Consider the following 12,879-nt stretch of genomic DNA (forward strand, 5'->3'; position numbering starts at 1 on the left):
CAGCCAGGTAAAACTCAACTGATTATCATGTTTGAGAGCAATTGCCTTTGTTGCCCATATGCCAATACCGTTTCAATTCTGATTTTTTTGGGCTGCCCAACAAAGAATGGTATCATAAAATACCCATCAACCTCTGCCTGGTTTCTATTCCTACTTCCTCCCAGCCCTACACTGAGACCTCTTGACATCTGCTGCAGCCTCAGACCTTCTCCAGCTACCAAGGAAAATCCTGCTTGAGGGGTCAATAACTCCAGCCCCAGTACAGACTCGGTTGAGCCATTCTCTCCCATTTCATAGCCTGTCCAACCTTTCCAGTTTATAACTGGATTCCCAACTTGCCAAGCTCTAGGGTCTCAGTATAAGTCATGTGCCTGAGATTTTTAAACTGGAATAACCAGAATGACCCATTTTGCTAGCTCGAGGGCACAAAAGGCCTCCCCCGCCCCTCAATTTTCCAGTTGAGTCTTCACTTGCCCTTATTTGTACAAGGGCCAAAATCTCCCTCTTTAGGTCTCCACCGATCCCTGGATTTTCAAAACCTATGGGATAATTTGGGTTTAGGGCATCAGTAAAGTTCCAGTGCCAACTACAGAAAGAACTACAAAGTCTGATCAGTCTACTGTAGCCATTGCTTCTCACTGCCACACAGTGTTACTGTTGAAAGCTGGTTCTGTATAGTCCCATGGGTGCTTGTCCATTGCTAATGGATGTCCTTGCTGTGCTCCTGCACAGGTAACTGTAGTATTCCTTCATAGCATTTATCACAATTTAATTATGTAATTGTTTGTTTACCTACTTATTGTCTGACTCCCCCACAGTATGTAAGTTCCATGGGTACAGTTTCCATACCTGCTTTAGTCGTCACTACTGTATTTGGAACAGAATAGGTGCTTAAAAATATTGCTATGTCAATGTAGGAATGAAGAAATGTATGCATGCATGAATGAATGAATAAATGAAGTTTCTGAAGCAATAGAGAAACAAGACAGAGAAAGTGGTTTCCAGAGCCACCGTCTGGACCCACTCCTTGAGAAATAGATGACAAATGCTTGGCACATATGTTTCCATTTCCCGTTTCTTAGTCCATGGGGTCACTAATCAATCACATCTTACTTTCCCACTAAAGCTGAAGACAGTTTCTGAATCTTCCGTACAATGGTGCAGCCATCTCCTATAATGAATTGGAGGAGACAGACAAAGATGAACTTTTTTACCATGCTTTCCCTGTGGTAATAAGATGCAAGAAAAAGTTCTCATTGTGGTAGTTTTAGCTCCAAAATTCTTAGATACTCCTCCTAGTGAATGATAGGATCTACGTCTCCTTCCCTTGAGTCTGGGCTCTATGAATGTTTGACCAATGAATACGGTACAAATGATTTTGTACCAGTTTCCAGGCACAGGCCTTAAGAAACTGGCAGCCTCCACTTCCTGTCTCTTGGAACTCTTATTCTTAAAACCCAGCCACCATGCTGTGAGGAAGCCCAAGCAACTTTGAGAAGAGGCCCACGTGGAGAGGAAACTGTAGCCAGCACTAAATTGCCAGCCATGTGGGTGGGCCATCTTGAAAATGGATCCATCAACCTTAGTGGAGCTGTCACAGCTGATATTGCATAAGCAGAGATAAGCTGTCCCTCCTAAACCCTGCCTAAATGATAGGCTCATGAGAAAAATAAAGGAGTTCTGTCTTAAGCCACTAAGTTTGGCGGTTTTACTATGCAGTAATTGTAACTGGGACACTCATGAAACTTCAGCCTCAGCTCTTCCCTCATGCCTCAGTGCCCATAATCAAATTTGACTCAGTTTCCCTGCTCTACATGCCAGGTCTCCCTCTGGGCCTGCATCCTTGAGAGGCAGCTTACATCCATGGCATGGGGTTGGGGGTTGGGTGGGGTTATTCTGCTCTTCCTGTCTCCAATCCTATAGGACGATTGCTTAGCCTGTGGGACCACCACCCACTTGGGCTCTCTGGCAGCCCAGGCTGAGACCTTGAATGTTTTATGACAGACTGTGGCTTCTGAGCTTAGGAATGAAATGTGGGAGTCATTTCAAGCCAGTTCCCAGACCTTTCATTCCCATGGCTGTATTTGTCAACCCTTAGCAGAGAACTTGGCAGAGATTGTTTGTCAGTTGGAGAAGCTGTATGCTATGTCCAATTCACAGCTTCTCTGTCGTGCTCTGTCACTCTTCGTGGACATAGACTCCAGACTTGGGGAACTATCTCTGAAGACTGCTAAGTGGTTCTGAAACATGTTTAGATGCCATTTAGTCACTTGGACGAGCCAGTGACTGCCTCAATAATCTGACAAACTTGGAAACAACTTGCTTACTTCCCCCTCCTGGCTTTGGGCACCAGCACCTCCTCACCTTGAGGATACTTTGAATTTTAGGAAGCCAAGGTAACCTGGCTTTGGAGCTAGACAGATACGAATTCAAATCTCAGCTTCATGATGTGAATCTTTCCCATTCCTGTGATCTTGGGCAGGGAATATCATCTCCTTGATGCTAGGTTTTCACAACTGTTCATGGGGATAATGTCAGCCTCAGAAAGTAGATATGAGGAATCAAGGAGATAATGAGGCCTATTTTAGCTGGGTCTGCCAGCCCCTTGAGATTGATCCAAGATGGGTTCAAATCTTCCACTTGACCTTCTGTGCAAGTTAGTGCTTGTTAAGGGCTTAGAACAGTGCCTGTTAGAAAATGCTAGAGAAAGTCTTATAAATTTTATTAATCACTTTGTATAACTCTGACTCTAGGCTTCTGGTGTCTGTCTTGGGAGGTGGTGGGATTCAGTGGTTAAGGATGCAGACTCTAGCATAAAGTACTTGAGTTTGAATCTCAGCTCAAATGCTTACTGTAGGTATGATCGTGGGCAAGTTCATCTCTGTGGGCCTCAGTTTCCTCATCTATAAAATGGACATAATAATAACACCTACCTCTTGAGTCTGTTATAATGACAGAATTAGTCCTTGTACATAAAGCACCCGGAACAGACAGCATTGTATCAGGGTTAGCTATTGTGATTCTGCACTATGTTGATCCAGATGTGAAATCTCATCCCCTTAATTTTCACACGCAGACTCCCAATCAAAATAATTTTTTGTGAGTATAGCACAACTTACTAAAAACATTTGGGTGCAGTAGGTCTAGGAGTGGTTTATTGCTTCTTACACAAATGGCTTCAAGTTGATCTTTTAGACAAGGCACTTTCTAAGCCTCAGCCCCTCACCATATCACCCCATATGGTCTTCATCCTCATCTTCTCTATGGCTCCTTCTCTCCCTCCTCTTCCCTCCATCTCTTCTTCTCAACCTTCCACCCATATGGCACCCATCGCCCCTGTCAAAATTCTTCTCTCTCTAGTATGCGGAATAAGTCTGCTCTCCTGAGCCCTTACTCCTTGCACAAGCATATCCAACACCCCTACCCACAAGGCGATCAGCAGAACACAAAGGCCCCCTTCTTGGAAGGCAGTTTGAGTCATTAAAAGAAACACTATGTCTTATTGTAGGCATGTAAAGACTATGAGAGTTACAGTAGAAATTATATAAGTTCAATTATTAGATAAAATGTGTATGTATTATTTTACATTTACCCTATTACCCTTCTAAATTCCTGTCTCACAAGACCTGGGCTCTCACTGCACCAAGGAAAGAGAGCCACAGCTGAATGAGAACAGAAAACAAGTAAGTTAATTCCCAAAGATCCAGGTCCTGGTGATTAAAAGGTAATTTATGCAGAGTTTTCAAAGATAATTTTGATAATAAGTAATTTTCGCCTCACAGTGTTGAAGTTAGGACATAATCCCCACGTGAGATGGAAATCTACAGCTAAATAAGTGTTGATGGCCTTTCCTTAGAAGAAAGAATCAGGCTTTCTGTAGAGCAAGAGAATAAAAGTAAACATGAAATCTTTATACAATTATTTGAAAGAGAGAAGTCTGATTTTGGCAATGTGGTCTATATGGACCCTTGTTTCAGCTACAAGGATAGAGAAATGTTAGGTAAAAGTCTGAAAACATACCTTTCAAATATATAACTGAGTTTAGAAGAAGAAAAAGGAAATCCCCAAGTGCCTGAAAACCAGTGATCTTAAAGCAAGAACAGTAAACTCTCAGGTGATGTTGCAGCAGCCCTCAGGGTATGTCCACGGACTTCAGGGAGTAGGAACATAAGTTTTAATATCCATGCACATCAGGAGATATGGCCTTGGGGTCCTGTGAAAGAATGATCTGGAACTAAGACCCGTTCAAATCAAAGCTGGAGCCTGGAAGGAACCATTCTGCCTGTGGAAAGGGGACAGGAAGTCCTCCAGCCCAGAGCCAGGCTCAACAGACTTGGATACAGGGCAGGTGTCTAGGACAGGAATCCAAACACATGGGGCAGGGCATAACCTCATTTGTCAGTGTTTGAATTCAGATGAGGGCAAAATTGATGCTTTGTCTTAGAGTCCAGATTGAATAACAGTAATGAGAATGGTCACTTACTGTTCATCTACTATGTTCCGTACCCTGTGCCAAGCACCTCACATTAAATTCTCTCAACAACTTGATTCAGGTAGGTACTACTGATGTTGCCACCAGGAGGCTGAGTTTATAGGTTTGGACAATATTGGTGAGAGGCAGCTGCCTACTGGCTCCACTTTGGCAGGGGCGGGGGGCAGGGGTGGGGCTTTTGTGGGATAGTCAAGAAGGGCATCCTGGAGATAATTTCTCAACCCAGTGGTTTTTAAACTGTGCTTGGTGAAACTTCAGGGTCTGCATTAGGTAGCGAGGGGAAGGCTCATTCTGTGAGGTTTTATCTCATCCATCCTCCCTTCAACTAATGCAGTTCCACTATCTCTTTTATACATCGTGCTTCTATTCTCCCTCGTGAAATTTATTTCACTGAAAGGGTTCTGTAGCAAAATATAATAATTAAAAAAAAACTAAAATAAAGTAAAGGAAAAAAGTAAAATAAGAATCCAAAAAAGTGACAATCAGATGAGGTGTCTAATTGCTATAACACAGCTATCCCTTTCCCTCACAGCATCCTATGATGCTAATTATGCTGTTAGCCCTTGTCTTGTCGCCGCTGGACCATCCATAGGCTTGCAGGGAGTTCTCTGTGATTTCCCCAGCATCTGGCCCAGAGGAGATCCGCCAAAAATGTGGAAGGAGGTCTTATACCAAGATTTCCAGTCTCCTGCCCCTGCCTGATAGAGATTTGGAAGAGGGGCTCTGTCCTCAGGGTGTGGGCTGCTTCTCACCCCTGGTTACCTGCCACCCCCATAGCAAAAAAAAAAAAAAAAAAAAAAAAGTCTGTTTCCTGTTCATTATATTTACCTAAAAGTGAAAACAGGCTCTGCCTCTGGAAACCCTTAATTGCAGCTTTATAAAAAGGCTCCACATGCAGAAAAGGGGGGAAATTAATTGGTCTTCCAGGGAGCAGCTGAACAAGGGCTGGTAATTGAATTTCACAATGGATGCCTCCCTCTGGCTGGCCTGTGTGTGATCTGGAATGGATATTTGAAGTTTTCCTTGTGTAAATGGTTTGGGCTCCTCAAGGTTTACATTTTTTGGTGATACTCATTTATACTTTCATCTTGAACAAAATGAAGGGAAATTTACATCATCTTACAAATTCTAAAATGATAGAAGGGAAAGAAAAAGGAATGGGGGAGCCTGTCTTCGTTTTGAGATGCATTTGGCAAATCCTTTGCAAAGGTTAGAAGAGCTAATTCAGAGAATAAATTATTACTCAAATGCAGGCTGCCTCAGAGTGAAACCGCAGACCCTGCTGGTAGGTTCCAGAGCTTGGGGGCTTTGTTCCAAAACAAATGATGAAAGCAAGATCAAGGGCAACAAAGAACACACCAGGTCGTGATGATAATCGATATCTTGAACTTGTAGATACATACTGAAACACATACTGAGATGTCCACTGGTGATTTCACAAGGACAATGACCTGGTAAAGACTTAATTTGTGTGTTTTCTGTCCCAACAAGACAGTTACCAGCAAATCACCGTGCCTTTGGGAAGGGCATGCAGGCTAACCCCCGGCCATTGCTACCACTAGGGTGGGTATCAGATTTTTTGGGTGTCTAAAGTCTAGGTCAGCACTAGAACTAGAGAATATATTTCCAGAAATATGTAGAATGAATAGAAATATAATATGAGCCACAAATGTGAGCCACATATATAATTTAAAATTTTCTAGTAGCCACATAAAAAAAATACAAAGAAACAGGTGATATTAATTTCATAATATATTTTATTTAACCCAATATATAAAAAATATTTCAGTATGTTATCAATAAACGTTATTAATGAGAAATGATTGCTAATGGGTATGGGGTTTCTTTTTGGCATGATGAAAACGTTCTAGAATTAGATAGTTGTGATGGTTGCAAAATTGTATGAATATACTAAAACCCACTAAATTGTACACTTTAAAATGGTAAATTTTATGGTATGTGGATTATAGCTCAATAAAAAAAATACAGTCACGGAAAGAAATCCATGAGACTCAGAATACAGTAAAATTAATAAAAATTTGTTAATTGTAAAATAACTTTGTAAAAAAATGTAAAAATGTGTTGTAAAAAATATAAAAATGATACTATAAATAAAAATTGGGGGTAAAAGAGTGCGAGTGTCATCGTTTTTCAAAGTGGGTGATAGAAAAACTGAAACATAATTTAAAATAAAAACATAACTTTAACGTTTTTGTAAACTCCTTTATAAATTTAGAGGGACATTTTAAGAAATTCTCTTTGAAGTAAGAAAGCTTCACTCTACTTCCAACAGTTCTTTTAGTTTCTCTTTCTTCTAGTAAATTAAAATAAGTGTATTTTTAATTAAAAATTGAACCTATAATATAATCCCGTTTTAATAAAATATTTCCATCTCATCCTCCTAATTTTACATTGGCATAGAAAGATGTTTCACATAATGTTCATCTCTTGTAATTCCTAGACCAGAATTTGGTGTGATATTTTTTTCTCTTTCGCTTTCACCCTTTTCCGCTTGTACGAATTCTTCAAATATGGTTATATTATTTTCTCAAAACAATAAAGTTAATTTTCTAAAAGAAAATATGCTAAGACAGATCATGGTGAAATACAAGTTATTGTTATTTTTTTCTTCACATTTTTCTATATCTTTAAGGCTCCTGCTTCCAGCCCCACCAGAGGAAATGGACCCAACCTTAAGGCTGGAAAGAGTTAAAAGATAATGGTGGTTTTTATATGGGAAAGATGTCTAAATAGCTTTGGCACAAAGCTTCCTGGGCCTCTGTACTCTAGGGGAAAATGACTGCTTGGAGACAAGAGATACCACTTGGTACCTGCTGTAAAACATGGTCCCACAGCAGCGGAAAAACTTCCTTCCAAGCCACACAACAGTGCATACTAGGTACTGAGACTAGAGAGATGTGACTGCTACCTGGACTGGTAGCTCTCAAAGACATAGCAGGGCCACGATACGATAGGGCTTTCTTCTGGAGGGAAGAGCAGCAACAATAGTGATCCTGGACTCCCTGCCGATATTGTATGGGGGGTGGCACTCGTCACACTTGGATTTAATTTAAAGAAATGAAAGAGACTCTACAGCAGTTGCTCTCCAGAGTTGAGGAATCTTTTACAACTGTTTCAAATAAAGCCTTCCAGGTTGCAAGTCCACTGTTGCATCTATTATTCAATCTTGTAAAATAGTCCTGTAGGGAAGACAAGGATTACAAACCATATTTCATGGGTGAGAAAACTGAGATTCAGCAGAGTTCAATGACTTCTTCAAGATTACACAGCTAGTATGTTGGCTAGTAGCCAACTTTATTTATGAAACTATTGTGCCCAGGACAGTAATCAAGGTGAGGCATTTAGAATTTTTAGAGAGAAAACTTAGCCAGAGGGACAGTTGGTGAGCATGAATTAGGCACCCTAAGTGGGCGTGAGTCAGGAGCCCAGTACAAGGGAGGTCAGTGAGCTCCCAGGAGCTCTCTTTTATGAGTCTTCTCTTCATTATTAACCACGGCTCCCCTGGTCAGTTCTGGTTTTTAGATCTGTATGTTTCATCATCCAATGCCCGTAATTCAGTCATTTCCAGAAATTTTCCTTTAAAGGTGTGTGAGATTATACATAGAATCAGGGTAGCCATCCATATCTATCCTGATCATAGATACTGGAAAATTAGCAAAGCAAGTTTTTTCACTGCTCATTTAATTTATGAGACCAGCTTGCCATTGGTGTCAATGCCTGTAACAATTATACATGTAATCCAGATGTACCCTCGAGTCTCTCACCATGGGCGATCTCAGTAAGACTGACTCGGATTCCAGGTCCATGGTTAATAGGTCCACAGAGCTTTCTCCAAGAGTCTAGAGACTCCCAGGAGGCTCACATGCTCAGTAATATTCACCTCCAGGGGCCTGGTTCTGGCATGAATCTCTGTGACCCAGATGTGAAACTCAGCCACTCACACAGATAAATAACCACCCATCACAAAAAGCATTCATGGGTATAATTAGATTTTTTTCTCAGTTGGTAAAATTTTTAAATACAGAAAAGAACAGAGTGTAATCTAACAAACATCCATGCCTTCCAACTCTCAGAATTTAATCTTATCATTTTATAGTACTTAGTTCTGATTTTTTAAATCTAATGTTAAAAGCGAAATCTCCTATGTACACCTCCCTCCCCAAAGGAATCCATCAAGAATTTGGTGTTTGTCCTTTCAAATATTGTCTTTATACTTTCATTGCATATAATGTATCCATAAATGTTTATAATGCTGTTTTGCATGGTTTTAAAATGCACAAAAATGGTATTACATTTTATTTTCCACAACTCGCTTTTTTATGCAATAATGTGTTTTTGAGATCTATCTTTGATGAGATGTACATATATATATATATCTTTGATAGATAGATATACAGCTAGGTCATTTATATTAACTGTTATATAGTGTTTCATCATATGAATATTTATAAATTAAGCTATCTAAAGCTCCACTATGTAGGCAATTAAGGTTTTTCCAAATGTCCTCTATTACAGACAATGCTGCAAAGAGCAAACATTCTTGTGCATGTTTCCTGGCGCATTTATGCAAGAGTTTCTGTAAAAACTTAGACATAGAGCTGTGGGGTCAAAGGGCATGCACATCTTGTACTTCACTAGGTAAATACTACCAAATTGCTCTCCAAAGTGATGTGCCAGTTTACACTTTCACCGGCAAAGTGGGAGGGTTCCTGTTTTGTAAGGAGATTTTAGAAGACTGAATGAACAACAGAGAGGTGGTTACATCAAAGAAACACAAAAAAGTTCAAAATAACTATTAGGCTCATCTGTGCTTCAGTGTCCTTCTGCCACTCCATCTCCATGCATACAGATCCACACTCTTTGGGGGATTCCTCCTGCGACTTCAACCCACATTGTTCCCAGTCACATACCATCTTGCTGACAACTTTCTCCTTATTTACTTTTCACACCTCCACCATCAGAATCATCTCTCTCCTTCACAGGAGCAAAACATAAAGTCCTTCCATTTTCTCATGGAAAGCTGCTTAATCAATCATCCCTTATGTTGTTTGGTGCCTGTTGCTCCAGCCTCCACAGTTTTACTTTCTGCTGATATGGTTCCCTCTTGTGTCATTTAGGAATTGCTATGTCACAAACCCATCCAAAACTTAACTGGCTTAACACAACACTATTTATTAGTTCGTGATTCTCTGGCTCAGCAATTTGGGCTGGGCTCAGCTAGATAGTACGTACGTCTGGTCTTGGCTAAATTAATTCGTTTATTGTGGTCAGCTAGGTGGCTCTGCTTTTGGGGGTTGGTTGGCTATCAGCTGGAGAACAGTGAGGACTTAGCCACATGTCTTTCATGCTCCAGTAGGCTAGTTCGAGCTTGTTCTCATGATGGTAGTAGGGCTCCAAAGAGTGAGAGCAGAAGCATGCAAGAATTTTGGAGGCTTAAGCTCAGAACTGGTACAATATCTGCCTCATTCTATTAACCAAAGAAAGTCATAAAGTCCAGCCTAGATTCAAGGTGTGGAGAAAAAATCTTTTGATTGGAGAAACTGCAAAGTCACATTCCAATGGGCATGGATATAGAAGGGATGGGTGGAGGATAGCAGGTTGGGTTCTTTGGAAAGTGGAGTCTAAAGTAGAGATTAGCATGCAGGAAGTTATTTAGGGAGTACTCTTGGGAATCAACGTCCGTGGGAGAGGAAGGACCAGGAGGGAGCAGAAGGAGAAGTCTGAACTACGATGTCAAAACAAATGCTTCTACTGACTCTGTGGGGGAACTCTGAAGCTTGTCTTCAAAGTTTCCCCGAGTTGGAGCCAGAGGACAAGGCCTCTATGCTCCCAAGTTGATCAATCACTGTACACAGGCTGTCTCAAGAAGGCAGCAGTCAAAGAAATTCCCAAAGAAGGCTTACATCTAGGAGTCATCTGCCAACTGTACTCCCAGCAACTGGTGGAGTGAGTCTTTCATTCCTCAAGGGTGGTGGTGGTGGTGATGGTGGTGGTGGTATGTCTGTGTGAAATATCAGAGTTCACAAACTCTTACATCTCCCTAAAAATTGTGATCTGACTTTTTTGGTAACACGATTGTCACTTGTTACATATGTATACATTAATCATTTGTGATCACTTATTAAATGTATTGCCTAAACTATGCACAGATTTTATATGATCACAATGCTAGATGTCGCTTCTTTAAACTCGGTCTTCATAGTTTCGTTGCTCATTTATTTACATCATCTACTCAAAATTAAGGAATGAGGAGAAACTTAGCTTTTCCCATTAGAAATTTAGGCAAGAACAATTTCAAACCATGCTGGCAGTGGAGTCACCAATATTCAGTTAAGGTAGAGATGTGATGTTGTTCTTTGCAGTAGGAGAGAGAGGCTGAGATCTGGGTCATGGAGAGATGATCACTCAAAAGGGAACTGGGAAGCCAGGATGGAAATTTGGCTGGAGGATCAGGTTGTGAGAGGATGAAGAAATAGCCCCATCAAGGCAGCTCTTGAGATCTGGGCAGACATTTTGTGCCTCAAAAAGGCAAGTTACTGCTGGTATGGCAGACTTCCAGAGGAGGCACCAAATCAGAATTTGGGGAGCTGGATGGAGATTTGTTTCTACCTACAGCAAAGGAGAATCCCTGTGACTATACAGAAAAGACTGTTTTTTGGAAACCAAAAACTTTGACCTTTATGTAAAGGCTGACATAGGGATGAGCTTATGGGGCAGCCAGAAAGGAGGAGAAACAGCTGAAGTGGTCAGGAGGAAGGCCTAAGAGAATCATAAAATGTCAGGGCCCCTCAATTTAAAGTGGAGAAACCAGTTCAGAGTGATTAAGTCACAGAACTGAGATCACATCACGATTGTAAGCTATTCTGTTGATCTACTCTTCACCCTCCTCCACTTCGGGATGCTGTTTCCCAGAGGCTTACCAACCTTTACTCTCTGGTTCCAGTTGGGTTTGCCCAATGGGAGGCTTCTGCAAGAGACTGGAAGATAGAAGGAAAGAGAAATGAGGGTATTTATTCCCCCAGCTCCTTCCACTCTGTAGCCATAGACTGGAGCCATTCTAAAAGATCCTCTATTATAACTCCAGCTCTTTCCACATTCCCATAAGCACCTCTCCTCCTTGTCCCTTCAGGCCTGGGGTCATAATGTCCCTCCAACTGTTGCAATCTCTGGGGGTGCTTCCCTATCCCATACCGATTTCTCTTAACCTTTCTTGCACCTCTGCAAATTCTTTATTAAACTCTCCTTGATTACCTCATTAGAGTGGGCCATCCCTTTCCTAATATAACCCTGAATGATATATTACTTGAGCTAGCTAGCTTAAGAGTTTTCATGAATAGTTGCTCCTTTTGGCTACCTAGACTAAGAAACCCATACTTATGTCTGGAAAATTTCCCACCATGTGAGTCTTCATAGGAAGTAGAACTCATTTCCCAATGTAGAATGTTGACAGGCTAGCTACTTGCTTTCCTAGCCTCTCTTGCAGCTAGGATTTGGGCATGTGACCTATGCTCAATCTGTTAGAGGTACACGCTAGACTCTAAATGAGCATCCACTGACAGGAATACACAGGGACTATGGAGAGGCCCAATCTGAGAGCAGTGGCCGTAAAAACAGCAATATCCTGTCTCTGGGGTGCTCCAGGCGGTCCTTAACATCCAGATATGGTGTGTTAGCAGAGTCAGAGAGGTGAACTGAAGAGTCTGGTACTCTGTGGTGGGGGCATCAAGGTCTTCACCAAGACAAGCCCTGTGCTTCTGCCACTGAGGCAGCCAGGTCTGGTTCTCCAGCCTTTCCAGCAATGCTGAAAACTCCCTAGTATCTTTTTCACTGATTCCTCTGCTGCTTAAATCTACTAGAGTCAGTTTCTGTTGCTTGCATTTATGAATCCCAATTGGTAAAGTTTTCCTTGGAACCCAAGTGTGGAATGCAGCCAGGCCTCACAAGGAAACAGAAAACAAGGACCAAGACAGCACTCCCTGCCTCCCATTCTGGTGCCTCAGTTTCTTTTACTCTCTCACTGTGCTTCTGCCATGTCCTTCTCCACCTGTGGCTTTGTCTTAATTCACAGGAAAGCAGTACAGCCTGTTAGTTAAAAAGCCCCCACTTAGACATCAGAATGCTTGGAATTGAATCCCAGAGGTAAAGCTTACAGAGTGTGAGGCTTTGGTCAGGTTACCACACCTCTTTCCTCACCTGTACGCTGATCACATAGTAGGGTCTTCTTGTTTTGAAGTATAATATAATGCATGTAAAGCCATCATTATGATACTTGGATCATCGTAACCATCAGTAATTATTGCTATTGTAATCTTCATCAGCAGCATTATTTTCATCATTACAATTCAAGGGCCTATGGAGACTAATAT

This window comes from Pteropus vampyrus, unplaced genomic scaffold, assembly GCF_000151845.1.
Source record: "Pteropus vampyrus isolate Shadow unplaced genomic scaffold, Pvam_2.0 Scaffold336, whole genome shotgun sequence".
Lineage (NCBI taxonomy): Eukaryota > Metazoa > Chordata > Mammalia > Chiroptera > Pteropodidae > Pteropus > Pteropus vampyrus.